This window comes from Anolis sagrei, chromosome 1, assembly GCF_037176765.1.
Source record: "Anolis sagrei isolate rAnoSag1 chromosome 1, rAnoSag1.mat, whole genome shotgun sequence".
NCBI classification, from domain to species: Eukaryota; Metazoa; Chordata; class Lepidosauria; order Squamata; family Dactyloidae; genus Anolis; species Anolis sagrei.
The window spans coordinates 425,712-452,275 of record NC_090021.1 but is presented as its reverse complement, the minus strand read 5'-3'; the positions used below and the strand labels follow the sequence as shown (position 1 = coordinate 452,275).

The window sequence follows — 26,564 nt, the reverse complement described above, 5'->3', positions numbered from 1 at the left end:
CCCTTCTTTCGTTGGGATTTAATCACAGCTCTCTGCTAAATACAGAGCCACCACATCTACTCCTTCGTGAACCCATAACATAAAAAAATGTACAAACATGTAATTTGGCATGTGCACAATATAGACATCTCTCACTGATACTGCACAAGATCAAAATTGCAGCACAATTCTAACTGTGTCAGAGACGGAGCTAAAAGACTAGCAAACAGATAAGGGTACAATTCTACAAACCTCACACTTCACTATGTGTTGTTTTGTATTCTAAAATGATAAAAGGTCTGGAGAACAAGCCCTATGAGGAGCGGCTTAATGAGCTGGGCATGTTTAGCCTGAAGAAGAGAAGGCTGAGAGGGGATATGATAGCCATGTATAAATACGTGAGAGGAAGCCACAGGGAGGAGGGAGCAAGCATGGTTTCTGCTTCCCTGGAGACTAGGATGCGGAACAATGGCTTCAAACTACAAGAGAGGAGATTCCATCTGAATATGAGGAAGAACTGTGAGAGCTGTTCAGCAGTGGAACTCTCTGCCCCAGAGTGTGGTGGAGGCTCCTTCTTTGGAGGCTTTTAAGCGGAGGTTGGATGGCCATCTGTCGAGGGTGATTTGAATGCAATATTCCTGCTTCTTGGCAGAATGGGGTTGGACTGGATGAAGGCCCAGGAGGTCTCTTCCAACTCTTTGATTCTATGATTCCTTTGTATTCCACTCCATTGGGTAATACTACATTAACCACACTTCTCCTTTTGGTAACACTATTCTAATGTCAGAACATGTTGAAGTATGTAATGTGTTTAAATGTACTTTCATGTAGAAGTAATATGGATGCCAGAAGGTTGTATTGCTGTGATGTATGTTTATGTTTGAGGCTGTGAGGAAGTAACCCTGAGATACTCTCTGTGCTGGGTTGTGAGAAATTAGGGAGTATCTGATATCTGCCAAGCAGCTGCAGAATTGTTTATGCTTTCGCTTCCTTTGTACTGCCTACTGTTCTTCATGCCTTGTCGCTTACTGGAATGGATGTGTTTTGAACTGCTCTAAGTAATTGGAACCTGCTTTGTAACCAGAAGTCTCCAGAGTCCATGATTTCTACCAAGCCTGGGCAAAACTTCCGCTCAACGCTAACATCTAATTCATAAACCCTACAATTGACATTTTACAAAAAGTGAGAAGTCCCAATCTGTCTTGGAGACAATCAAAGATTTTTCCATATTCAGCACCACCAGTCAATCACATTTACTTTACAGAACGGTGCCAGCCATTCTTCTTGCGCTGGGATAATGGGTTCTGAAGCAAGGCATGAAGAAAACAACCAGGCAGTCAAGGAGGGTGTAGAAGTGATCTCAAAGATTATTGACCAGCCAAGCTGTTTATATCACCTACTTGTGCTCTTTGCAAAGCCTGCCTGGTAACAGTGGCTTGGATAACGTAATTGCAGAGTGATTGGCTAGAGGTGAGCTCATCATAAGGTGAGGTAGCCGGTCGCCTACTACCAGTCCCAGGTCATGATGCCCTTGGATCCTTTTGCCAGAAAGGTGTCAAGCGTAAGCGTCAGGGGTCTGGAATTTACCATGCGCATCCGAACCAGCACGGTTTGCCAATACTATTCCAGAGGCGCACTACTATTCCTGCATAAGGGACATAATGATGTCCCTTCAGGGTTCCTTCCACCTCTGAGCATAAGTGAGTCTGGATGCAGTTCTCATATCCTGTCGTGCTCTTCCATGCTTCCTTTCTGGCTGATCAACCAGCATTTCCAAAAAACAAAACAATGATCTCATGGTGAATGTAACCTTACCAATTTCTTCTAGCATCATCTGTATTTGAGTCCATTCGTTTTGGGCCTTTCTGCAAGACCACCAAATATGATAAAACATCCAAACATTGTGCTCTCACCTACATTTCTAGAGTTACTCTGTACATCTTAAGAGAATCTCTCTAGTGCCAGGTACCAGCATTCTCCCTGTGTGGGTTCTTTGATGGGAAATAGCATTTCGCTCTGAATGAAGCTTTTTCCACACTCCAGGCACAGATAGGGTTTCTCTCCAGTGTGGGTTCTGTGATGAGAGAGCAGATTTCCACTCTCAGTGAAGCTCTTTCCACACCCCATGCACTTATAAGGTTCCTCCCCAGTATGAGTTCTATAATGTTTATGTAGAGTTCCACTCTCAGTGAAGCACTTTCCACACTCCAGACATTTATGGGGTTTCTCCCCAGTGTGAGTTTTTTGATGTGAATGTAAATTTCCCCTCTGAGCAAAGCTTTTTCCACACTCCGGACATGTATAAGGTTTCTCTCCAGTGTGAGTTCTTTCATGCAAACATAGACTATCCCTCCGCATGAAGCTCTTTCCACACTCTGGACATGTATAGGGTTTCTCTCCAGTGTGAATTCTTTGGTGTGAACGGAGACTCCCACTCTCGGTGAAGTTCTTTCCACATTCCAGACATGTATATGGTTTCTCTCCTGTGTGAGTTCTTTGATGTGAATGTAGACTCCCACTCTCGGTGAAGCTTTTCCCACACTCCGGACATGTATAAGGTTTCTCTCCTGTGTGAATTCTTTGATGTGAATGTAGATCTCCCTTCCGCGTGAAGCTCTTTCCACACTCTGGACATTTATAGGGTTTCTCCCCAGTGTGAATTCTTTGATGTAAATGTAGACTCCCACTCCCGGTGAAGCTCTTTCCACATTCCAGACACGCATAAGGTTTCTCTCCAGTGTGAGTCCTTTGATGCAAACGTAGATTTCCACTCTGCATGAAGCTCTTTCCACACTCAGGACACTTATAGGGTTTCTCCCCAGTGTGAATTCTTTGATGTGTATGTAGACTCCCACTCTCGGTGAAGCTCTTTCCACACTCCAGGCATGTATATGGTTTCTCCCCAGTGTGAATTCTTTGATGTTTCTGTAGACTTCCACTGAGACTGAAGCTCTTTCCACACTCCAGACATGAGAATGGTTTCTCTCCAGTGTGGGTTCTCTGGTGTAAATGCAATTGTGCTGTTTGAGCAAAGCTCTTTCCACACTCCAGGCATGCGTAGGGTTTCTCCCCAGTGTGAGTTCTACGATGTTTATGAAGCGTACTACTGTCAGTGAAGCTCTTTCCACACTCCAGGCAGGTGTAGGGTTTCTCCCCAGTGTGAACTCTTTGATGCTTATATAGAGTTCCACTGTGACTGAAGCTCTTTCCACACTCCAGACACGAGAATGGTTTCTCTCCAGTATGGGTTCTCTGATGAAAATTCAGCTGTGCTGTTTGAGCGAAGCTCTTTCCACACTCCAGGCACGCGTAGGGTTTCTCCCCAGTGTGAGTTCTATGATGTTTATGTAGAGTTGCACTCTCCGTGAAGCTCTTTCCACATTCCATACACTTATAGGGTTTCTCCCCAGTGTGCTTTTTTTGATGTGTGTGTAAATTTCCACTCTCAGTGAAGCTTTTTCCACACTCCGGACATGTATAAGGTTTCTCTCCAGTGTGGGTCCTTTGATGCAGACGTAGACTTCCCCTCCGCATGAAGCTCTTTCCACACTCCGGACACTTATAGGGTTTCTCTCCAGTGTGAATTCTTTGATGTGACTGTAGACTCCCACTCTCGGTGAAGCTCTTTCCACATTCCAGGCAGGTATAGGGTTTCTCCCCAGTGTGAACTCTTTGATGCTTATATAGAGTCCCACTGTGACTGAAGCTCTTTCCACACTCCAGACATGAGAATGGTTTCTCTCCAGTATGGGTTCTGTGATGTAAATTCAGCTGTGCTGTTTGAGCGAATCTCTTTCCACATTCCAGGCACGCATAGGGTTTCTCCCCAGTGTGGGTCCTCTGATGATTACGAAGAGTTCCACTGTCAGTGTAGCTCTTTCCACACTCCCCACACGTGTAAGGCTTCTCCCCAGAGTGGGTTGTTTGATGTTTATGCAGAGTTGCACTGTGAGTGAAGCTCTTTCCACACTCCAGGCATACATAGGGTTTCTCCTCAGTGTGTGTTCTTTGATGTGAATGTAGATTTCCACTGTGGAGGAAGCTCTTTCCGCACTCCAAACATGAATAAGGTTTCTCCCCAGTGTGGGTCCTTTGATGTGAATGTAGATTTCCACTGTGGGTGAAGCTCTTTCCACACTCCAGGCATGTATAGGGTTTCTCCCCAGTGTGCATTCTTTGATGTGAATATAGATTTCCACTGTGGGCGAAGCTCTTTCCACACTCCAGGCATACATAGGGTTTCTCTCCACTGTGGATTCTCTGATGTTTATGAAGTGTTCTAATGTCAGTGAAACTCTTTCCACACTCCAGGCATGTATAGGGTTTCTCTCCAGTGTGTATTTTTTGATGTGACTGTAGATTTCCACTGCGGCTGAAGCTCTTTCCGCACTCCAAGCAGGTATAAGGCTTCTCCCCAGTGTGGGTCCTTTGATGTTTATGCAGGGTTGAACTGTGAGTGAAGCTCTTCCCACACTCCAGGCATACATAGGGTTTCTCCCCAGTGTGAATTCTTTGATGTGAATGTAGATTTCCACTGTGGGTGAAGCTCTTTCCGCACTCCAAGCAGGTATAAGGTTTCTCTCCAGTGTGCGTTCTTTGATGTTTGTTTAGACTTCCATTCTGAGTGAAGCTCTTCCCACACTCAGTACATGTATATGCTTTCTCCGCCATCTCAATAGTGATAGGAATGTTCTGCTGCAATATGGACATGTTGCTCTTTTATCCTTTCTGATCAGTTCTTAAAAGAATTTCCTTCTTCCTTCCTTTTGACTTCTAAATTCCCCAACATCGACTAGAGACTGGCTTGTTTCTCATCACACTGGTGGTGGCTCCAGACAATCTTCATTTCCCTGGTCAAGAAAGAAGAAAGAAATAATTAGGGATGAAGACCAAAAACCTGCTTTGCCTTAAAGATTTCCTCCTTTTCCTTTTAGGTCCATGTTGAAAATGGAAATATCGGAAATGCAGATGTGAAGGGTTTCAGACACATACACAGAAACTGTGAAGGAGACCGTTTTAATGCCACCGAATTCCACCAATTGTGAAGGTGCGTGTTGTAAAACACCCACTGCCATCTAATCTGTGAGGGAAGCCGGGCAACAATCAATATCAGCCTAGGAACTATTTTATAAAGGGACTGTTAATTACAGAAGGTTTTATTCAGTGGATAGCGTAGCGTTTACTGTCTCTGGCTGACTTCACTATTGCAGGCTGTTCAACTTAGAAGAAACTGTATCAGGCAAGGTTTGAGGAAAACAGTAACAAGTTTATTTTAACAGGAGTATAACATGTTTAACTGTTTCTTCTCAAGAGGCACAAATCTTGATGGTTACATTGGAAAGGTTTCATGAGTAATCTCAGGCACAGACTTCAAAACGTTTCACAGCAGGCACAGCAGGCTTAAACCTAGCCAAACCTTGATTCTTAATTCAGAATCAACAACCCCCTGTAGCTCTCTCACTACCGGGTCCTTCTCTGCAACCACTTTGGTCACCAACTGATTCCCTGAATCCCCACCCTGAGATTCAGTCTTTCCTATAGCACACCGGCTACAGACACATTCCCTGAATCTCCACCCAGAGACTCAGTCCTCTCAGTAGCTCTCCGGCTACTCACTGACTTTTTAAAACAGCTGCCTCCTGAAGAGGCAGTTGGCTCCGCCCCTGTTGCTATGGCAACTCAGCTAACGCCAAGCTACCACCTCCAACAAAACACAATCCTACATACTTACCATCCTTAAACCACTATTTAAATTACACATAACCAAAGGAATAAAATTTACACATCATCACAGAAACCAACACAGGTGATCGTAAACAAGAAGGTGTGAGTAAAGAAAGGAAAAAGGAAAGAAGGAAAAAAGGGTGGGGACCTCCACCCAAGATTAGAAAGACACATTGATTTTATTGGGTCAATTTATTTATTTATTTATTATTTACCATATTTATATACTGTTGGGAATCAGTCTGTGTTTGTGTTTCAGGATCCTGATATAGGACATGATGAGGGAAATGATGGTGCCGAGGCTGAGGTACAAGATGGAGATGGTTGGTCAATGATTTTCATACAAGGACAGAGAGGCCCCAGTGCAAAGGGCAGTTTCTCATGAGAATAGCATTGCTGGGCCTAGCAATGATGGTTCACTCCCTCTCTCTGAGAGTGCACAAGATTTGGGTTTGGAAAACAATCTGACCCCTGGGAATTTTAATGAGCAGCCAGATAGGGAGCTGAAGAATAGGCGGCTGGAGATGAGCCAGGATCGACAGCAAACTCAATGTTTACGTCGCTCTGAAAGGCTTCGTCTCATAAGGGGTAAATGTGGGGGAAAGCGAAACCAATTTCTGAGTTTTGGGAAATAAGGTTTGCCTCAAGGGGAAACCTGTTAGATCAGGCATCGTTTGGAAATCAAGTTCATGTGCCATGGAAATCCTGTTCAAAGGGTCTTGTTCTTGTGGAGTTTTTTTTTAGCCTTTTGGATTGACTTTGCATCCTGTTGATTCCTGTCTGGATAAATGCTGTCTTGGATTGCTTTTAAGTCTGGTGTGGACATTGCTTTGTGTTACTACCTTTTATGGACTTATTACTTTTCGGAATTTTCTTATTTTCTTACAAGCATTTATTTCTTTTGGCTATTTATGCAGATGTTAGTGATCTGTTGCTTTAGTGATCTGCTCTAGAATCTTTCCTGGTCTTGATGTCATTGTTTGGGTCCTCCTCCCTTCTGAAAGCCCTAAGTAGTGGCAACATTTGTCCTCCCCTCGTCTACTTGAACTTGTTCTCTGGGAATTATCAAAGATGATTGCCAGTAGTTCTGAAATGTCTGCCAGTACTTTTAATGCCTTTGGTTGTAGTTCATGGAGAGTCGAATCTGTTTAGATTTTCCAGATATCCTTCTACTGCTTCTTTACCTCTTCTGTGCGGCATTTCCTCTCCTGCATTCTGCCCAAGTTGACAAAGAGGCCAAGCTTTGTTTTACTTGACGTCCCAAAACAAAGGAAGAAACTATTTGATGGTAGTGGGCCTTTTTCCTTCCTTAGCAACTGTCGTTTAAACCAAAGCCAGACTGAAATATATTCTACTTAAGAGCTGTGGTGTGTACAGATTTATTATTACAAGAAAGTCTTGGTTTCAGTTAAATTGGGAAGATCCTCAGGATTTGGTGTTTCTTCTGATTATGGACAGCCAGGGGCGGCTGAAGCAATAGGCAAATTACGCATTTGCGTAGAGTGCCAATCCCGGAGGGGCGCTCTTGAGGGACCCCTGGGTCACGGAACGACCTCCTTAAGCCTCACCTTCTCCTGCATGCCCCATGCGCCCTCCACAGTGCACCAAAAAGGTCCCAAGGGACTGAGGCCTTCAGGTAAGCTGCTGGAAGAGGGTGCAGTCATAGATGCCCTCTCCCGGTGTTGGCAAGCACATGGGGGAAGAGGCTCTGGGAGCATGCACCCACGGGCTGTGCTCCTTCCACCGGCCTCTGGGTGTACACTCCCTACAGCGGGCCTCGTCCCTCTCACGCTTGCCAACACCAGGGTGCATCCCTCTCTTGGCACTGGGAAGTGCCCAGGGAAGAGGCTCTGGGATTGCACATCCAGGGGCCATGCACCACTGGCCCCTGCACATGCGCTCCCAGCCCTCTTTCCCGTGTGCTTGCCAACGCCGGGGTACATCCCTCCCCTGGCGTTGGCAAGAGCGCGAGGGTAGAGGGCTGGTGCAGGGCACGTGAACCCTGCATGGGTACTGCAAATCTCATCTATTGTCCATGCCTCCTTTCAGCAGACACGGAGAGGAGATTCAAGGCTAAGAAGAAATCCATTCTTGGCCACTTGGGATATACAGTAGAATAGAGGGATAAAAGTGTCAAGTACAGAATCTGTAGCCAGACGAAGCAATGTTGGAATTAGGCCAAGATCTTGTTTCAAGTTCCTGGATGCCTTGCCTTGGATAGATCCCTGAATTCAATGCCTTGTGTGATTCCATGGTGCTTTGTTGGATGAATGCTCAAGTCCTTTGGGTTTCATAGAATCATAGAATCAAAGAGTTGGAAGAGACCTCCTGGGCCATCCAGTCCAACCCCATTCTGCCAAGAAGCAGGAATATTGTATTCAAATCACCCCTGACAGATGGCCATCCAGCCTCTGCTTAAAAGCTTCCAAAGAAGGAGCCTCCACCACACTCCCTCCGGGGCAGAGAGTTCCACTGCTGAACGGCTCTCACAGTCAGGAAGTTCTTCCTAATGTTCAGATGGAATCTCCTCTCTTGTAGTTTGAAGCCATTGCTCCATTGCGTCCTAGTCTCCAAGGAAGCAGAAAACAAGCTTGCTCCCCCCTCCTCCCTGTGGCTTCCTCTCACATATTGATACATGGCTATCATATCTCCTCTCAGCCTTCTTCAGGCTAAACATGCCCAGCTCCCTAAGCCGCTCCTCATAGGGCTTGTTCTCCAGACTCTTGATCATTTTAGTCGCCCTCAGAAGTTTGTGCCTCGGAAGTTCCAGTATTTGTTGTCATGGACTATTTTCCTGGATTATTCTCTCATCCTTCTCTTCTTCAGGCTAAACATGCCCAGTTCCCTAAGCCGCTCCTCATAGGGCTTGTCCTCCAGACTCTTGATCATTTTAGTCGCCCTCGGAAGTTTGTGCCTCGGAAGTTCCAGTATTTGTTGTCATGGACTATTTTCCTGGATTATTTGTTCCTATCAACCTTTTCTACCTATTTGGATTTACCTTTTTACGGCGGATTGCGTTTTACTGCTACTGCTTTTAATTATCTTCCATAAACTACTTGTATTTTACTCAGCTGTGTGGTGTTGGAAGTCAGAGGGTTCCCTGGCCTGGAGTGAAACCGTTGCAAACATTGCTTCATATGCTTGCTTACTTTAGTCCTCTTTGCAGATTCTATAGTTTTATTTAGACTTACTCTAAATGGCGAATGCTGAGGCCAGCCCTCACTTGGGTCCTGAGCAGCAATGCATTCTGGGAAATGTAGTTTACAGTAGAGCCTTTTGCAATTTCTACTATTGGGAGCCTGGCCCCCCAAAACTACAGTTAAGATGGCTGTGACTGATCCCACCCACAGCGCCTTCCTTATGGGGGTGTCGGAAAAGATGGGGCCAAAGGCAGGATTTTAAAAGCACTTTGTGTTCTCTTGGCTTTACCAAAGTTGCTTAATGGTTATAATGAAAAGACCTTGAGAGATATCCGAACATTACAGAAGATTTACAAAAAATGTGGGCAAGTGTTTCAATTTCTAAATCCCCCCCTCCCAACTTTCCTGCATGTCTCAGAAATCACTCTGTATGCACAAATTTAATTTGATACGACTTCTGATTTTGGTCCAAAATTATGCACAATCCTACTGCGCATGTCAGGTTCAAATACATTCAATGTAATACTGTGTAATACGATTCTTGTTCCTGGGTTACAAATGTCATTTCCTGGTTGGTTCATAGACCCATAGAGTTGGAAGAGACCTCCTGGGCCATCCAGACCAACCCCATTCTGTCAAGAAACAGGGCAATCACCTTCAAAGCACCCCTGACAGATGACCATCCAGCCTCTGTCTCAAAGCTTCCATAGAAGGAGCCTTCAACCACACTCCAGGGCAGAGAGTTCCACTGCTGAATGGCTCTCATAGAACCATAGAGTTGGAAGAGACCTCCTGGGCCATCATCCAGTCCAACCCCTTTCTGCCAAGAAGCAGGAATATTGCATTCAAAGCACCCCTGACAGATGACCATCCAGCCTCTGTTTCAAAGCTTCCATAGAAGGAGCCGTCAACCACACTCCAGGGCAGAGAGTTCCACTGTTGAACGGCTCTCGTAGAATCAAAGAGTTGGAAGAGACCTCATGGGCCCTCATCCAGTCCAACCCCATTCTGCCAAGAAGCAGGAATATTGCAGTCAAATCACCCCTGACAGATGGCCATCCAGCCTCTGTTTCAAAGCTTCCATAGAAGGAGCCTTCAACAACACTCCAAGGCAGAGAGTTCCACTGCTGAACGGCTCTCCCTCACAGTCAGGAAGTTCTTCCTCATGTTCAGGTGGAATCTCCTATTTCCTATCATAAAAACATGGGAGAGGTTTATTAAACTACAAAAACTTTGTTTTTTGTAGGAAGGAGGGGCATCCAGAGTTTTGGAGTTGGGTGCCACCTCTACGCAGATGACACGCAACTCTACTACTCCTTTCCATCTAATTCCAAGGAGGCCTCTCGGGTGCTGGATGAGTGCCTGGCCGCTGTGGCTGTCTGGATGAGGACAAACAAGCTGAAGATCAATCCCGACAAGACAGAGGTCCTCCTGGTCGATCGCAAACCGGATCGGGGTATAGGGTGGCAACCTGTGTTGGACGGGGTCGCACTCCCCCCGAAGCCACAGGTCCACAGTCTGGGTGTCCTCCTGGACCCATCACTGACGTTTGAAGTTTAGGCGTCGGCGGTGGCCTGTACCAACTGCGACCGTACCTCGTGAAGGCGGATCTGGCCGGGGTGGTCCATGCCTTGGTCACCTCCAGATTGGACTACTGTAATGCGCTCTACGTGGGGCTGTCCTTGAAAACGGCCTGAAAATTTCAATTGGTTCAACGGTCGGTGGCCAGGTTGTTAATGGGTGCTCCTTACAGGGAGAGGTCAACCCTCCTGTTCAAGGAACTCCACTGGCTGCTGTTCATTTTCTGGACCCAATTCAAGGTGCCGGTGCTTACCTGCAAAGCCCTGAACGGTTTGGGACCTGCCTACCTGCGTGACCGCATCTCTGTATACGAACCCACACGATCTCTTCGATCATCTGGAGAGACCCTGCTCACGCTCCCACCTCCTTCGCAGGCGCGATTGGTGGGGACGACGGAGAGGGCCTTTTTGGTGGTGGCCCCTCAACTCTGGAATTCACTTCTTAAGGACATCAGGCATGCCTCAACCGCAACCCTGGCAGTCTTTAGGAGGAGCCTGAAAACGTGGTTGTTCCAGTGTGCCTTCCCAGAATAAGGAAACTCCCAGCAATATGTCCTCGAAATGCACTTATTATTATTATTATTATTATTATTATTATTATTATTATTACTTTATTTGTACCCCGCTAGCATCTCCCGAGGGATTCGATGCGGCTTACACAGGCCGAAGCCCCAAAACACAATACAACAATACAATACCTAAAGCAAATTAAAAGAGTTAAGCAGAAAACAATAACAATAACAATACAACAAGATCTTGGAGTCCTCGTGGACAACAAGTTAAACATGAGCCAACAATGTGATGTGGCGGCAAAAACAGCCAATGGGATTCTGGCCCACATCAAGAGGAGCATAGTGTCTAGGTCCAGGGAAGTCATGCTCCCCATGCTCTATTCTGCTTTGGTTAGACCACATCTGGAATATTGTGTCCTATTCTGGGCACCACAATTCAAGAGAGATGTTGACACTAAGCTGGAATGTGTCCAGGGGAGGGCGACTCAAATGATCAAGGGTCTGGAGAACAAGCCCTATGAGGAGCGGCTTAAGGAGCTGGGCATGTTTAGCCTGAAGAAGAGAAGGCTGAGAGGAGACATGATAGCCATGTATAAATATGTGAGGGGAAGCCACAGAGAGGAGGAGGGAGCAAGCTTGTTTTCTGCTTCCTTGGAGACTAGGACGTGGAACAATGGCTTCAAACTACAAGAGAGGAGATTCCACCTGAACACGAGGAAGAACTTCCTGACTGTGAGAGCCGTTCAGCAGTGGAACTCTCTGCCCCGGAGGGAGTGTGGTGGAGGCTCCTTCTTTGGAAGCTTTTAAGCAGAGGCTGGGTGGCCATCTGTCAGGGGTGATTTGAATGCAATATTCCTGCTTCTTGGCAGAATGGGGTTGGACTGGATGGCCCATGAGGTCTCTTCCAACTCTTGGATTCTATGATTCTATGATTCTATGAACAAGACACTATTCAAACTGGGCCGGCCAGAGTAGGGGTACAGGAGTAAAAGTGCTGATGTGGCGGGAGGGATGTAGGATTATAAAGTAAGTGCAGTGTGCAATGTGCAGTGATCTTGGTTCTACTAAAGTGCTTCTAGGACTTGGTGCTGGAGGTTCCTAGTCTGAAAAGGCACATCGGAACAGCCAGGTTTTCAAATTCTTCCTGAAGACTGCCAATATAAGGGCCTGTCTGAGATCTTTGGGGAGGGTGTTCCAGAGTCGGGGAGCCACCAGAGAAAAGGCCCTGTCTCGAGTCCCCACCAAGCGCGCCTGCGACGCGGGCGGGATCACGAGCAGGGCCTCTCCAGATGACCAGAGTGAACGTGTGGGTTTGTAGACGGAGGTAGGGTGGTCCCAAACTGTTCAGGGCTTTGTAGGTAAGCACCTGCACCTTATATTGGGCTCAGAAAATAAACGGCAGCCAGTGGAGCTCCTTGAACAGGAGGGTTGACCTCTCTCTGTAAGGAGCCCCGGTTAACATCCTGGCTGCTGCCCGTTGGACCAGTTGGAATTTCCGGGCCGTTTTCAAGGGCAGCCCCACATAGAGCGCATTGCAGTAGTCCAATCTAGAGGTGACCAAGGCATGGACCACCCTGGCCAGGTCAGCCTTCGCGAGGTACGGTCACAGTTGGCGCACGAGTCTCAGTTGTGCAAAAGCCCTCCCGGCCACCGCCGACACCTGAGCCTCAAGCGTGAGCGATGAATCCAGGAGGACTCCCAAACTGCGGACCTGTGCTTTCAAGGGGAGTGTGACCCCATCCAACACAGGTTGCCACCCTATACCCCGATCCGGTTTACTATGGATCTAGGAATGTCTGCACACCCCATCCGTCTCTGAAAACTCTCTCCTAGTTCATATTTCTTCTGTTCATGCTCAGCACTATTATTATTATTATTATTATTATTATTATTATTATTATCATCCTGCTATAGCACATTTTGCAATCGTTTTTTAATGACTATCTGAGGGTGTCAACCGATAGAACAGAGTTCGTGGCAGCCACGAAAATGAATTTCTGGGGGAGAACAATGACTTTCAAAGCAAGAGCTGCAGAATTAAACAGGAAATCACACTTTCAAGCCAGAAACAGAATTATTTTGAAATGTTGTTACATAGTGTACTAGAAAAAGCACAACCACAAACACGCATCAGGAACACAAAGGCACACAAAAGGCAGGCTGCAGGCTCATTCCGCCAGAGAAGTTGAATAAATACCTGAGGAACCCACCTGGGCACAGATTATTGTGATTGGGGAACACGGAAAGGCTGGACCACTCTGGATCCCGAGCAAGAATTTGGGGGGCTTTGCCTCGGAGGCAGAGAACAGTCAGACCCACCAACGAGGGTCGGGGTTCATTCACTGGAGTGAAGAAAACTATAAATCCCATTTCGTCAGGGGGCCAGGATGGCCTGTCTGCTTCCCGGGGGTCCCAAGGCGTAACCGCAGAAGGTTCCCCAGGTCAACAGGCTTCTTTGGCATCAATGAGATGGCGGCAGCAGCAATAATAATAATAATAATAATAATAATAATAATAATCTTTATTTATACCCTGCTACCATCTCCCCAAGGACAAAACAGGAGCTTTTTTGTTGAGTTCCAGGGCCAGAGAAGCAGATGGCGGAAACAGAAGAACGGTCTGCCTCAGGGGAGCGTGCTTGCCCCATCCATGTTCAACATCTACACAAATGACCAGCCACTGCCAGAAGGGACAGAGAGCTTCATCTATGCTGATGATCGTGCCATCACTGCCCAAGCAGGGAGCTTTGAGATGGTAGAACAGAAGCTTTCCGAAGCTCAAGGTGCTCTTACTGCCTACTACAGGGAAAACCAGCTGATCCCCAACCCATCTAAAACACAGACATGTGCCTTTCATCTAAAGAACAGAGAAGCATCCCGAGCTCTGAGGATTATTACCTGGGAAGGAAGGAATCCCACTGGAGCATTGCAGCGCACCCACATACCTGGGCGTCACTCTGGACCGTGCTCTGATCTACAAGAAGCACTGCCTGAACATCAAGCAAAAAGTGGGTGCCAGAAACAATATCCTACGAAAGGTGACTGGCACAACCTGGGGATCACAACCAGACACAGTGAAGACATCTGCCCTTGCGCTGTGCTACTCTGCTGCTGAGTACGTATGCCCAGTGTGGAACACATCTCACCACGCTAAAACAGTGGATGTGGCTCTTACTGAGACATGCTGCATTATCACAGGGTGTCTGCGCCCTACACCACTGGAGAAACTACACTGCTTAGCCGGTATTGCACCACCTGACATCCGCCGGGAAGTGGCAGCCAATAGTGAAAGGACCAAGGCAGAGACATCTCCAGCTCATCCCCTGTTTGGGTATCAGCCAGCACGTCAACGACTTAAATCTAGAAAGAGTTTTCTAAGATCTACAGAGACACTCGCTGGAACACCTCAGCAAGCAAGAGTCCAAAAGTGGCAGGCTCAAACCCAGAACCCCAACCAATAGCTGATACCAAATGAGAGACTCCCTCCTGGGCACACAGAGGACTGGGCGACTTGGAAGGCGCTGAACAGACTGCGCTCTGGCACCACGAGATGCAGAGCCAACCTCCAGAAATGGGGCCACAAAGTAGAATCCTCGACATGCGAGTGGGGAGAGGAGCAAACCACTGACCACCTGCTGCAATGCAACCTGAGCCCTGCCACATGATGCACAAGGGAGGAGCTTCTTGCGGCAACACCAGAGGCACTCCAAGGGGACAGACACTGGTCAAAGGACATTTAATCAACTCTCATACTCACAAATTTTGTAATCTGCTTGTTTGCTTTGTTCTGTTAGAAATGTAATATAATTTGACTGGTTGTTCTGACACGACAAATAAATAAATCTCCCCAAGGGACTCGGTGCGGCTTACATGAGAACAACAATAATAAACAATAATAATAATAAACAACAATAATAAAAGCAATAACAAAACATCAATACAAAACAATCAAAATAAATGTCATAAGCAAAAAATAAACACCAAACGCAGCCGCATTATTGCCCAGACATGAATCCAGGAACACAAAAGGCACTGCAGACTCCTTCAACCAGAGAAGTCAGCCAGAGCAGAGCACACGATGAACCAGCCTGGACACAGCATAGTATTTGAGGACACAGAAATGCTGGACCACTCCAATAAACACCATGTCAGGCGACACAGAGAAGCCATTGAAATACACAAGAAGCACATGGACAATGTCAACAGAAAGGAGGAAACAATGAAAATGAACAAAATCTGGCTACACCACTAGTAAAAAACTCTAAAACAACAGAGAGGAAACAATCAGGGACATCTAATCACCTCTCAACAAAAGTTTGCTCCAGGCATTGCCAGGCCATCAAATGTTAATCAAGGTGGTCAGTTGAAACATTCACACCTTGCTCCAGCAGACAAGAGTTCTTTGTCCCACCCTGGTCTTTCCACAGATATATAAACCCTTTTTTCCTAGTTCCAACAGACCTCACTACCTCTGAGGATGCTTGCCAAAGATGCAGGCGAAACGTCAGGAGAAAATGCCTCTAGACCACGGCCATACAGCCCAAAAAAAATGTACAAGAACCCATTATTATATACCTCTCAACAAAAGATTGCTCCAGGCACTGCCAGGCCATCAAATGCTAATCAAGGTGGTCAATTGAAACATTCACACCTGGCTCCAGCAGACAAGAGTTCTTTGTCCCACCCTGGTCTTTCCACAGATATATAAACCCATTTCCCTAGTTCCAACAGACCTCACTACCTCTGAGGATGCTTGCCACAGATGCAGGCGAAACGTCAGGAGAAAATGCCTCTAGACCACGGCCATACAGCCCAAAAAAATGTACAAGAACCCATTATTATATACCTCTCAACAAAAGATTGCTCCAGGCACTGCCAGGCCATCAAATGCTAATCAAGGTGGTCAATTGAAACATTCACACCTGGCTCCAGCAGACAAGAGTTCTTTGCCCCACCCTGGTCTTTCCACAGATATATAAACCCTTTTTTCCTAGTTCCAACAGACCTCACTACCTCTGAGGATGCTTGCCAAAGATGCAGGCGAAACGTCAGGAGAAAATGCCTCTAGACCACGGCCATACAGCCCAAAAAAAATGTACAAGAACCCATTATTATATACCTCTCAACAAAAGATTGCTCCAGGCACTGCCAGGCCATCAAATGCTAATCAAGGTGGTCAATTGAAACATTCACACCTGGCTCCAGCAGACAAGAGTTCTTTGTCCCACCCTGGTCTTTCCACAGATATATAAACCCATTTCCCTAGTTCCAACAGACCTCACTACCTCTGAGGATGCTTGCCACAGATGCAGGCGAAACGTCAGGAGAAAATGCCTCTAGACCACGGCCATACAGCCCAAAAAAATGTACAAGAACCCATTATTATATACCTCTCAACAAAAGATTGCTCCAGGCACTGCCAGGCCATCAAATGCTAATCAAGGTGGTCAATTGAAACATTCACACCTGGCTCCAGCAGACAAGAGTTCTTTGCCCCACCCTGGTCTTTCCACAGATATATAAACCCTTTTTTCCTAGTTCCAACAGACCTCACTACCTCTGAGGATGCTTGCCAAAGATGCAGGCGAAACGTCAGGAGAAAATGCCTCTAGACCACGGCCATACAGCCCAAAAAAAATGTACAAGAACCCATTATTATATACCTCTCAACAAAAGATTGCTCCAGGCACTGCCAGGCCATCAAATGCTAATCAAGGTGGTCAATTGAAACATTCACACCTGGCTCCAGCAGACAAGAGTTCTTTGTCCCACCCTGGTCATTCCACAGATATATAAACCCTTTTTCCTACTTCCAACAGACCTCACTACCTCTGAGGATGCTTGCCATAGATGCAGGCGAAACATCAGGAGAAAATGCCTCTAGACCATAGCCATATAGCCTGAAAAAACCTACAACAACCCCAAAAAATAAACAGTAACAGTAACAACAAGCATTTAAAATCCTATGGCTGGGCCAAATGTGATAATTAAAAATTAAAAAATAATGGTGGGCATGAACAAGGTAATATACTGGGATAGAATTTTCGGCGAGAGATGGAGCGAGCAAACAATCCTAAATCACTGATGAAGTGCATTTAGAGGTATAAATATGTGAGAGGAAGCCACAGGGAGGAGGAGGGAGCAAGCTTCCTTTCTGCTTCCCTGGAGAGAGACTAGGACACAATGGAGCAATGGCTTCAAACTACAAGAGAGGAGATTCCACCTGAACATGAGGAAGAACTTCCTGGCTGTGAGAGCCGTTCAGCAGTGGAACTCTCTGCACCAGAGGGAGTGTGGTGGAGGCTTCCAACTCTAGGATTCTAGGATTCTATGATTCTATGACCTATTGCTGAGAGTTTTACCTTATTATGGGAAGGCACACTGGAACAACCACGTCTGAAAGAGGAGCCTGAAACGTGGCAGCGGGGAGCCAGCTGGTTTCCATGTGAAGTTTTGGGGTGCAAAAAAGGTTATTCCCGGGGCAGAGGGGTTCATAGTATGAAAGCAAAATAGCAGTTAGTCTTAGAATTAGTCTAGGAAAAGAATGGCACCGGTTTGGAAACGATCCGTTGACGCGTGGATACGGGGACCCGATGGGTTTCCGTATCCATGGTTCAGAGGAATGCAGTTTCGGCCTCCCCGGGACACTGAAATCGCATCCCAGGCGAGCCAGCAGCTGTCTGTGGCTCAGGAGAGGGAAAGTTCATGCGGGAAAGAGTTTGTAAAGGCAGTCAAGGGCACAAAGTATCCCTATGGAGAGAAAAAAGTTACAATTAAATTATACTTTATTGGGGGATTTGTTACAATGTTAGGTGGAGGAGAAGAAAGCAAAGCAAAGCAAGGCAAGGCAAGAGGAGATCTCGAAGTTGAAGCTGCTGCTGTTAGGCAACCAGGAATCATAGAATCATAGAATCAAAGAGTTGGAAGAGACCAACTCCTGGGCCATCATCCAGTCCAACCCCGTTCTGCCAAGAAGCAGGAATATTGCATTCAAATCACCCCTGACAGATGGCCACCCAGCCTCTGTTTCAAAGCTTCCAAAGAAGGAGCCTCCACCACACTCCCTCCGGGGCAGAGAGTTCCACTGCTGAACGGCTCTCACAGTCAGGAAGTTCTTCCTCATGTTCAGGTGGAATCTCCTCCCTTGTAGTTTGAAGCCATTGTTCCATTGCGTCCTAGTCTCCAAGGAAGCAGAAAGGAAGCTTGCTCCCTCCTCCTCCCTGTGGCTTCCTCTCACATATTTATACATGGCCCTCATCATGTCTCCTCTCAGCCTTCTCTTCTTCAGGCTAAACATGCCCAGTTCCCTAAGCCGCTCCTCATAGGGCTTGTTCTCCAGACCCTTGATCATTTCAGTCGCCCTCCTCTGGACACATTCCAGCTTGTCAATATCTCTCTTGAATTGTGGTGCCCAGAATTGGACACAATATTCCAGGTAAAGTGGTCTAACCGAAGCAGAATAGAGCATGGGGAGCATTACTTCCCTGGACCTAGACACTAGGCTCCTTTTGATGCAGGCCAAAATCCCATTGGCTTTTTTTGCCGCCACACCACATTCCTGGCTCATGTTTAACTTGTTGTCCATGAGGACTCCAAGATCTTTTTCACACGTACTGCTCTCGAGCCAGGCGTTGTCCCCCATTCTGTATCTTTGCATTTCATTTTTCCTGCCAAAGTGGAGTATCTTGTATTTGTCCCTGTTGAACTTCATTTTGTTAATTTTGGCCCTTCATCTCTCTAGTCTGTCAAGATCCCTTTGAATCCTGCTCCTGTCCTCTGGAGTCTTGGCTCTCCCTCCCAATTTGGTGTCGTCTGCAAACTTGATGATCCTGCCTTCTAGCCCTTCATCTAAGTCATTAATAAAGATGTTGAACAGGAACTGCGGAACTCCCTGCTGCAGGTCAGATCAGCTTAAAGGCAGGGGTTCCTGGTTGGCTCGCCATTACTCTCACAACCACCATGTCAGACCACACAGAGAAGCCATTGAAATCCACAAGAAGCATGTGGACAATCTCAACAGAAAGGAGGAAACCATGAAAATGAACAAAATCTGGCTGCCAGTATTAAAAAAACTCTAAAATTACAACAGCAAAACAACAGAGAGGAAACACTGGGTTGTTGTAGGTTTTTTTGGGCTGTATGGCCATGGTCTAGAGGCATTCTCTCCTGACGTTTCGCCTGCATCTATGGCAAGCATCCTCAGATGTAGTGAGGCCTGTTGGAAGTAGGAAAAAGGGTTGATATATCTGTGGAATGATGACCAGGGTGGGACAAAGGACTCTTGTCTGCTGGAGCTAGGTGTGAATGTTTCAACTGACCACCTTGATTAGCATACAATAGCCTGGCTGAGCCTGGGGCAAACTTTTGTTGAGAGGTAATTAGATGTCCCCGCCTGTCTCCTCTCTGTTGTGCTGTTGCAATTTTAGAGTTTTCGAACCTAGCTCTAACATTCACACCTAGCTCTAACAGAGAAGAGTCCTTTGTCTCACCCTGGTCATTCCACTGATATATAAACCCCTTTTGCCTAGCTCCGCTGAGGATGCTTGCCAAAGTGCAGGTGAAACGTCAGGAGAGAATGCCTCTAGACCATGGCCATACAGCCCGAAAAAACCTAAAACAACCCAGTGATTCCGGCCATGAAAGCCTTCGACAATACAGAGAGGAAACAATCAGGGACATCTAATCACCTCTCAACAAAAGATTCCCCCAGGTTGTCAGTTGAAACATTCCCACCTAGCTCCAGCAGACAAGAGTCCTTTGTCCCACCCTGGTCATTCCACATATATAAAAACCCATTTTCCTACTTCCAACAGACCTCACTACCTCTGAGGATTAATTTATTTGTCATGTCAGAACAACCAGTCAAATTATGTTACATTTCTAACAGAACAAAGCAAAACAAGCAGATTACAAAATTTGTAGTTGATTAAATGTCCTTTGAGGATGCTTGCCATAGATGCAGGCGAAACGTCAGGAGAGAATGCCTCTAGACCATGGCCATATAGCCAGAAAAAACCTACAACAACCCAGTGATTCCGGCCATGAAAGACTTCGACAATACAATGCAATTCCACGCTGAGGAAAGGGAAGCAGGCAGAATGGGCTTTCAGGGGGACCTTGGGACAGAAAGGCAGGGAGGTGACAGGAGCAGACCCAACAGTTGTATTGCACGCACGGCCATACAAACAGAACTGGCACAGCGAGTGGCACCCAGCTCCCTCCCTCACCGTAGCCAGATGCGGCCCACCTCGTGCAAAGCCCCTTGTGCAAAGCCCCTCGTGCAAAGCAGGCCTCGTGCAAAGCCCCTCGTGCCAAGTTTTGTCCAGATCCATCAGTGATCTTTGGATGTAGGTGAACTACAACTCCAAAACCAAAGGACACTGCCCACCAAACCCTTCCAGTATTTTCTGTTGGTCATGGGAGAACTGTGTGCCCAGTTCGGTTCAATTCGGTTCAGTTCAGAATGTTCTTTGATTGTTGGTGAACTATAAATCCCAGCAACTACAACTCCCAAATGACAAAATCAATTTTTTTGAGTGGGTTGTTAGGTGTCCAGTGGTCTGTTAATCCCACAAACGAACATTACTTTTTTCTTTATATATATTTATTATTTCCTCTATTTATACCCTGCCCTTCTCCCCCTGAAAGGGGACTCATGCTTACATATGCCAAAAACCACTTTCAAAACGACAGAAAATAGATATTTTTTTCCTCATTTTCATTGGAACTATTTTATTTTCAGAAATGCTATAGTTATCTTTTTTCTATGTACTCCTATATTGCTTTCATTTATTTATAATTTATTATTATTATTATTATTATTATTATTATTATTATTATTACTGAGGCTGGACGGCCATCTGTCAGGGGTGCTTTTATTATGTTTTCCCTGCACGAAGGCAGAATGAAGGGGGTTGGAATAGATGTCCCAAGGGGTCTTTTCCAGCTTATTATTATTATCATTATTATTATTGAGGCTGGATGGCCATCTGTCAGGGGTGCTTTTATTATGTTTTCCCTGCACAAAGGCAGAATGAAGGGGGTTGGACTAGATGGCTTTGAGAGGTCCCTTCCAACTCTAGGATTCTAGGAAAGGAGTCTAAGTCAACCACAAGCCAGTCATGAGACAACAGTGTGATGCTGCAGCTGAAAAGGCCAATGCCCACATGTGTTATGCGTGTGTGTGTGTGTGCATGCACTACATCTCTCTCCCCCCCCCCCCCCAAAGAAAGAAGGAGACAAAGAGCAAGGGAAGGTTGGCCACAGCAACGTGTGGCAGGTACAGCTAGTCTCTATATATAAAAATGTAATGTTCGTTTGTGGGATGAACAGAACTCAAAAACCACTGGGGGAATTGCCACCAAATTAGGACACAATAAACCTAACAACCCAATGTATGTCCTTCACTTAAAAAATGGATTTTGCCATTTGGGAGTTGTAGTTGCTGGGATTTATAGTTCACCTACTATCAGAGAGCACTCTGAACTTCACCAATGATGGAATTGGGCGTAATAGGGCACACATGACTCTCATGATCAACAGAAAACACCAAGGCAGAGACTCCTCCAGCTCATCCCGTTTGGGTATCAGCCAGCACGCCAATGACTTAAATCAAGAAATAGTTTTCTAAGTTCTACAGAGACACTCACTGGAACACCTCAGCAAGCGAGAGTCCAAAAGTGGCAGGCTCAAACCCAGAACCTGATACCAAACGAGAGACTCCCCCCTGGGCACAGAGAGGACTGGGTGACTTGGAAGGCGCTGAACAGACTGCGCTCTGGCACCACGAGATGCAGAGCCAACCTCAAGAAATGGGGCTACAAAGTGGAATCCTTGGCATGCGAGTGCAGAGAGGAGCAAACCACTGACCACCTGCCACATGCACAAGGGAGGACTTTCTTGCGGCAACACCAGAGGCACTCCAAGCGGCCAGGTACCGGTCAAGGGACATTTAATCAACTACCAAGCTTGCAAATGTTGTATTTTGTCTGTTTGCTTTGTTTCTGTTAGAAATTTAATATAATTGACTGGTTGCTCTGACACGACAAATAAATAACAGAAAACAGTAGAAGGGTTTGGTGGGCATTGACCTTGGGTTTTGGAGTTGTAGTTCACCTCCATCCAGAGAGCACTGTGGACTCAAACAATGATAGATCTGGACCAAACTTGGCACAAATATTCCCTATGCCCAACTAGAAGCACAGATGGAGTTTGGGGGAAATAGACCTTGACATTTGGGAGATGTAGTTGCTGGGATTTATAGTTCACCTACAATCAAAGAGCATGTTGAACCCCACCAACAATGGAATTGAACCAAATTTGGCACACAGGACTCCCGTGACCAACAGAAAACACTAGGAGGGATTGGTGAGCATTGACCTTGAGTTTGGGAGTTGTAGTTCACCTACATCCAGAGAGCACTGTGGACTCAATGATGGATCTGGACTAAACTTGGCACGGATACTCAATATGGCCAAATATGAACACTGGTGGAGTTAAGGAAAAATAGACCTTGACATTTGGGAGATGTAGTTGCTGGGATTTATAGTTCATCTACAATCAAAGAGCATTCTGAATTCCACCAGAGATGGAATTGAACCAAACATGGCACACAGGACTCCCATGACTAACAGAAAACACTGCAAGGGTTTGGTGGGCATTGACCGTGAGTTTGGGAGTTGTAGTTCACTTACATCCGGAGAGCACTATGGACTCAAGCAATGATGGATCTGGACCAAACTCTACAAGAATAATCAATATGCCCAAATGTGAACACTGGTGGAGTTTGGGGGAAATAGACCTTGACATTTGGGAGCTGTAGTTGCTGGGATTTATAGTTCACCTACAATCAAAGAGCAGTCTGAACTCCAACAACAGTGGAATTGAACCAAACTTGGCACACAGAACTCCTGAAAGGATTTGGTGTGCATTGACCGTGAGTTTGGGAGTTGTAGTTCACCTACATCTAGAGAGCTCTGTGGACTCAAACAATGATGGATCTGGACCAAACTGGGCATGGATACTCAACATGCCCAAATGTGAACACTGGTGGAGTTTGGGGAAAATAGACCTTGACATTTGGGAGTTGTAGTTGCTGGGATTTATAGTTCACCTACAATCAAAGAGCAGTCTGAACTCCATCAACGATGGAATTGAACCAAACATGGCACACAGGACTCCCATGACTAACAGAAAACACTGCAAGGGTTTGGTGGGCATTGACCTTGAGTTTGGGAGTTGTAGTTCACCTACATCCAGAGAGTGCTGTGGACTCAAACAAGGATGGATCTGGACCAAACTTGGCATGAATCCTCAATATGCCCAACTAGGAACACAGATGGAGTTTGGGGGAAATAGACCTTGACATTTGGGAGTTGTAGTTGCTGGGAGTTATAGTTCACCTGCAATCAAACCCCATGAACAACACTGTTTCCCCACAAGCAGAAAGACACGACACAGATGAGAAACCAACCCTTTCTGGTCACTGTATTTCCCAGACCCGCAGGCTGGGCCACAGCAACGCCTGGCAGGGGGCGGCTAGCATTATATTATAGGCAGAGGACCCTCCCTGCCCCACCGGGACCCTCGGAGGGGGGAAGGCACCCCCCTGAAAGGCAACCCCCGAGTTTGGGGAAGAGGCCCAGGGGAGGGAGGGAGGGGGGCGGGGAGGGGAGGAGGGAGGGGCCCTGGCAGCCCCCCCCCCAACCTGGCCTTGCTCAACTCCGTGGGAGGGGGCGGCCTTCCCTCCTGGGCTCCTCCTGGGATCCCATGCATCTCATCCCCCCTCCCTCCCTCCCCCCCAATTCAACCCCAACCTTTTCCAGCCCCCCCACCACCTCCCCCCCCCCCAAATGCCCCCCAAATGACCTCCTTCCTGCTTTCCTGAAGCCACCCAGCGCCCCTCTCTCTCTCTCTCTCTCTCTTCTCTGGGTGGGTGTCTTCCTCCCAGAAACTGGGGGCGGGCCCCTGCTGTGACGTCAGCGAAGCCCCGCCTTCGTCCGGGCATCCCATAATACCAGCCCCCCCCCCCCTTCCCAATCGCATTCCTTCCTTACCGGCTCTGGCTGGTTTGTCAGGCGCCCCTACAGGCAGAAAGGCGCACTGCAGCCAAATCATCATCATAATAATAATGGGTTGTTGTAGGTTTTTCTGCGCTGTATGGCCATGGTCTAGAGGCATTCTCTCCTGACGTTTCGCCTGCATCTATGGCAAGCATCCTCAGGGGTAGTGAGGTCTGTTGGAAGTAGGAAAATGGGTTTATATATCTGTGGAAAGACCAGGGTGGGGCAAAGGACTCTTCCCTGCTGGAGCTAGGGGGTGAATGTTTCAACTGACCACCTTCATTAGCATGTGAAGGCCTGCCTGAGCCTGGGGGAATCTTTTGTTGAGGGGTGTTAAGCTGTGCTTGGTTGTCAAAGGCTTTCATGGCTGGAATCACTAAGTTCTTGTGGGTTTTTCCGGGCTATATGGCCATGTTCTAGAGGCGTTCTCTCCTGACGTTTCGCCTGCATTTATGGCAAGCATCCTCAGGGGTAGTGAGGTCTGTTGGAAGTAGGAAAATGGGTTTATATATCTGTGGAAAGACCAGGGTGGGGCAAAGGACTCTTGTCTCCTGGAGCTAGGGGGTGAATGTTTCAACTGATCACCATGATTAGCATTTGATTTATTGTCGAAGGCTTTCATGGCCAGAATCACTGGGTTGTTGTAGGTTTTTCCGGGCTATCAGCCATGGTCTAGAGGCATTCTCTCCTGACGTTTTGCCTGCATCTATGGCAAGCATCCTCAGAGGTAGTGAGATATTGACAAGCTGGAATGTGTCCAGAGGAGAGCGACTAAAATGATAAAAGGTCTGGAGAACAAGCCCTATGAGGAGCGGCTTAAGGATCTGGGCATTTTTAGCCTGAAGAAGAGAAGGCTGAGAGGAGACATGATGAGGGCCATGGATAAATATGTGAGAGGAAGCCACAGGGAGGAGGGAGCAGATCAAGGGTCTGGAGAACAAGCCCTATGAGGAGTGGCTTAAGGAGCTGGGCATGTTTAGCCTGAAGAAGAGAAGGCTGAGAGGAGACATGATGATAGCCATGTATCAATATGTGAGAGGAAGCCACAGGGAGGAGGAGGGAGCAAGCTTCCTTTCTGCTTCCTTGGAGACTACGACGCAATGGAACAATGGCTTCAAACTACAAGAGAGGAGATTCCACCTGAACATGAGGAAGAACTTCCTGACTGGGAGAGCCGTTCAGCAGTGGAACTCTCTGCCCCGGAGGGAGTGTGGTGGAGGCTCCTTCTTTGGAAGCTTTTAAGCAGAGGCTGGATGGCCATCTGTCAGGGGTGATTTGAATGCGATGTTCCTGCTTCTTGGCAGAAAGGAGTTGGACTGGATGATGGCCCAGGAGGTCTCTTCCAACTCTTTGATTCTAGGATTCTATGATTCTAGTGACTTGGCCACGGTAGTCCACGCTCTGGTTACATCCCGCTTAGACTACTGCAACGCTCTCTACGTGGGGTTGCCTTTGAAGACTGCTCGGAAGCTCGGCAGCCAGGTTGCTAACAGGAGCAGCACTCAGGGAGCACACCAATCTGCTGTTACGCCAGCTCCACTGGCTGCCAGTTTGCTACCAGGCACAATTCAAAGTGCTGGCTTTAGCCTATAAAGCCCTAAATGGTTCTGGCCCTACTTACCTGTCCGAACGCATCTCCTCCTATGAACCGACCAGGACACTAAGATCGTCTGGGGAGGCCCTGCTCTCGGTCCCACCTGCATCGCAGGCGCACCTGGCGGGGACGAGAGCCATGTTCTAGAGAGACAGGGTCTTCTCGGTGGTGGCCCCTCGGCTGTGGAACGCCCTGCCTGCAGACATCAGATCGGCCCCCTCGCTGTTGGCGTTTTGGAGGAATCATAGAATCATAGAATCATAGAATCAAAGAGTTGGAAGAGACCTCCTGGGCCCTCATCCAGTCCAACCCCATTCTGCCAAGAAGCAGGAAAATTGCATTCAAAGCACCCCTGACAGATGGCCATCCAGCCTCTGCTTAAAAGCTTCCATAGAAGGAGCCTCCACCACACTCCGGGGCAGAGAGTTCCACTGCTGAACGGCTCTCACAGTCAGGAAGTTCTTCCTCATGTTCAGATGGAATCTCCTCTCTTGTAGGAAGGTGAAGACCTGGCTATTCGAACAAGTGTTTGACTAAACAGTGAAATTGAACATAGGAATACGGAACAATGGATAATGAGAGTGGATTCTGATTTTATTGTTGAGGCGTTATGATTGTTATACTGTTGTTGAATTTGATGTTATAATCTGTTTTAATTGCATTATACTGTTTTGTGATATTTTGCATTGTTGTGTAAACCGCTTTGAGTCGCCTAAGGGCTGAGAAAAGTGGTATAGAAATAACGTAAATAAAGTAAATAATAAATAAATAGTGAGGTCTCTTGGAACTAGGAAAATGGGTTTATATATCTGTGGAATAATGTCCAGGAAGAACTTCCTGACTGTGAGAGCCGTTCAGCAGTGGAACTCTCTGCCCTGGAGTGTGGTGGAGGCTCCTTCTTTGGAGGCTTCTAAACAGAGGCTGGATGGCCATTTGTCAGGGGTGATTTGAATGCAGTATTCCTGCTTCTTGGCA

The 26,564-nt window shown here is 46.9% G+C and overlaps 1 pseudogene; it reads right to left on the bottom strand.

Moving 5' to 3' along the window:
• Window positions 1-2,678: 2,678 nt before the first annotated feature.
• On the bottom strand, window positions 2,679-23,857 carry LOC132761727 (zinc finger protein 850-like; annotated as a pseudogene).
• Window positions 23,858-26,564: the final 2,707 nt, after the last annotated feature.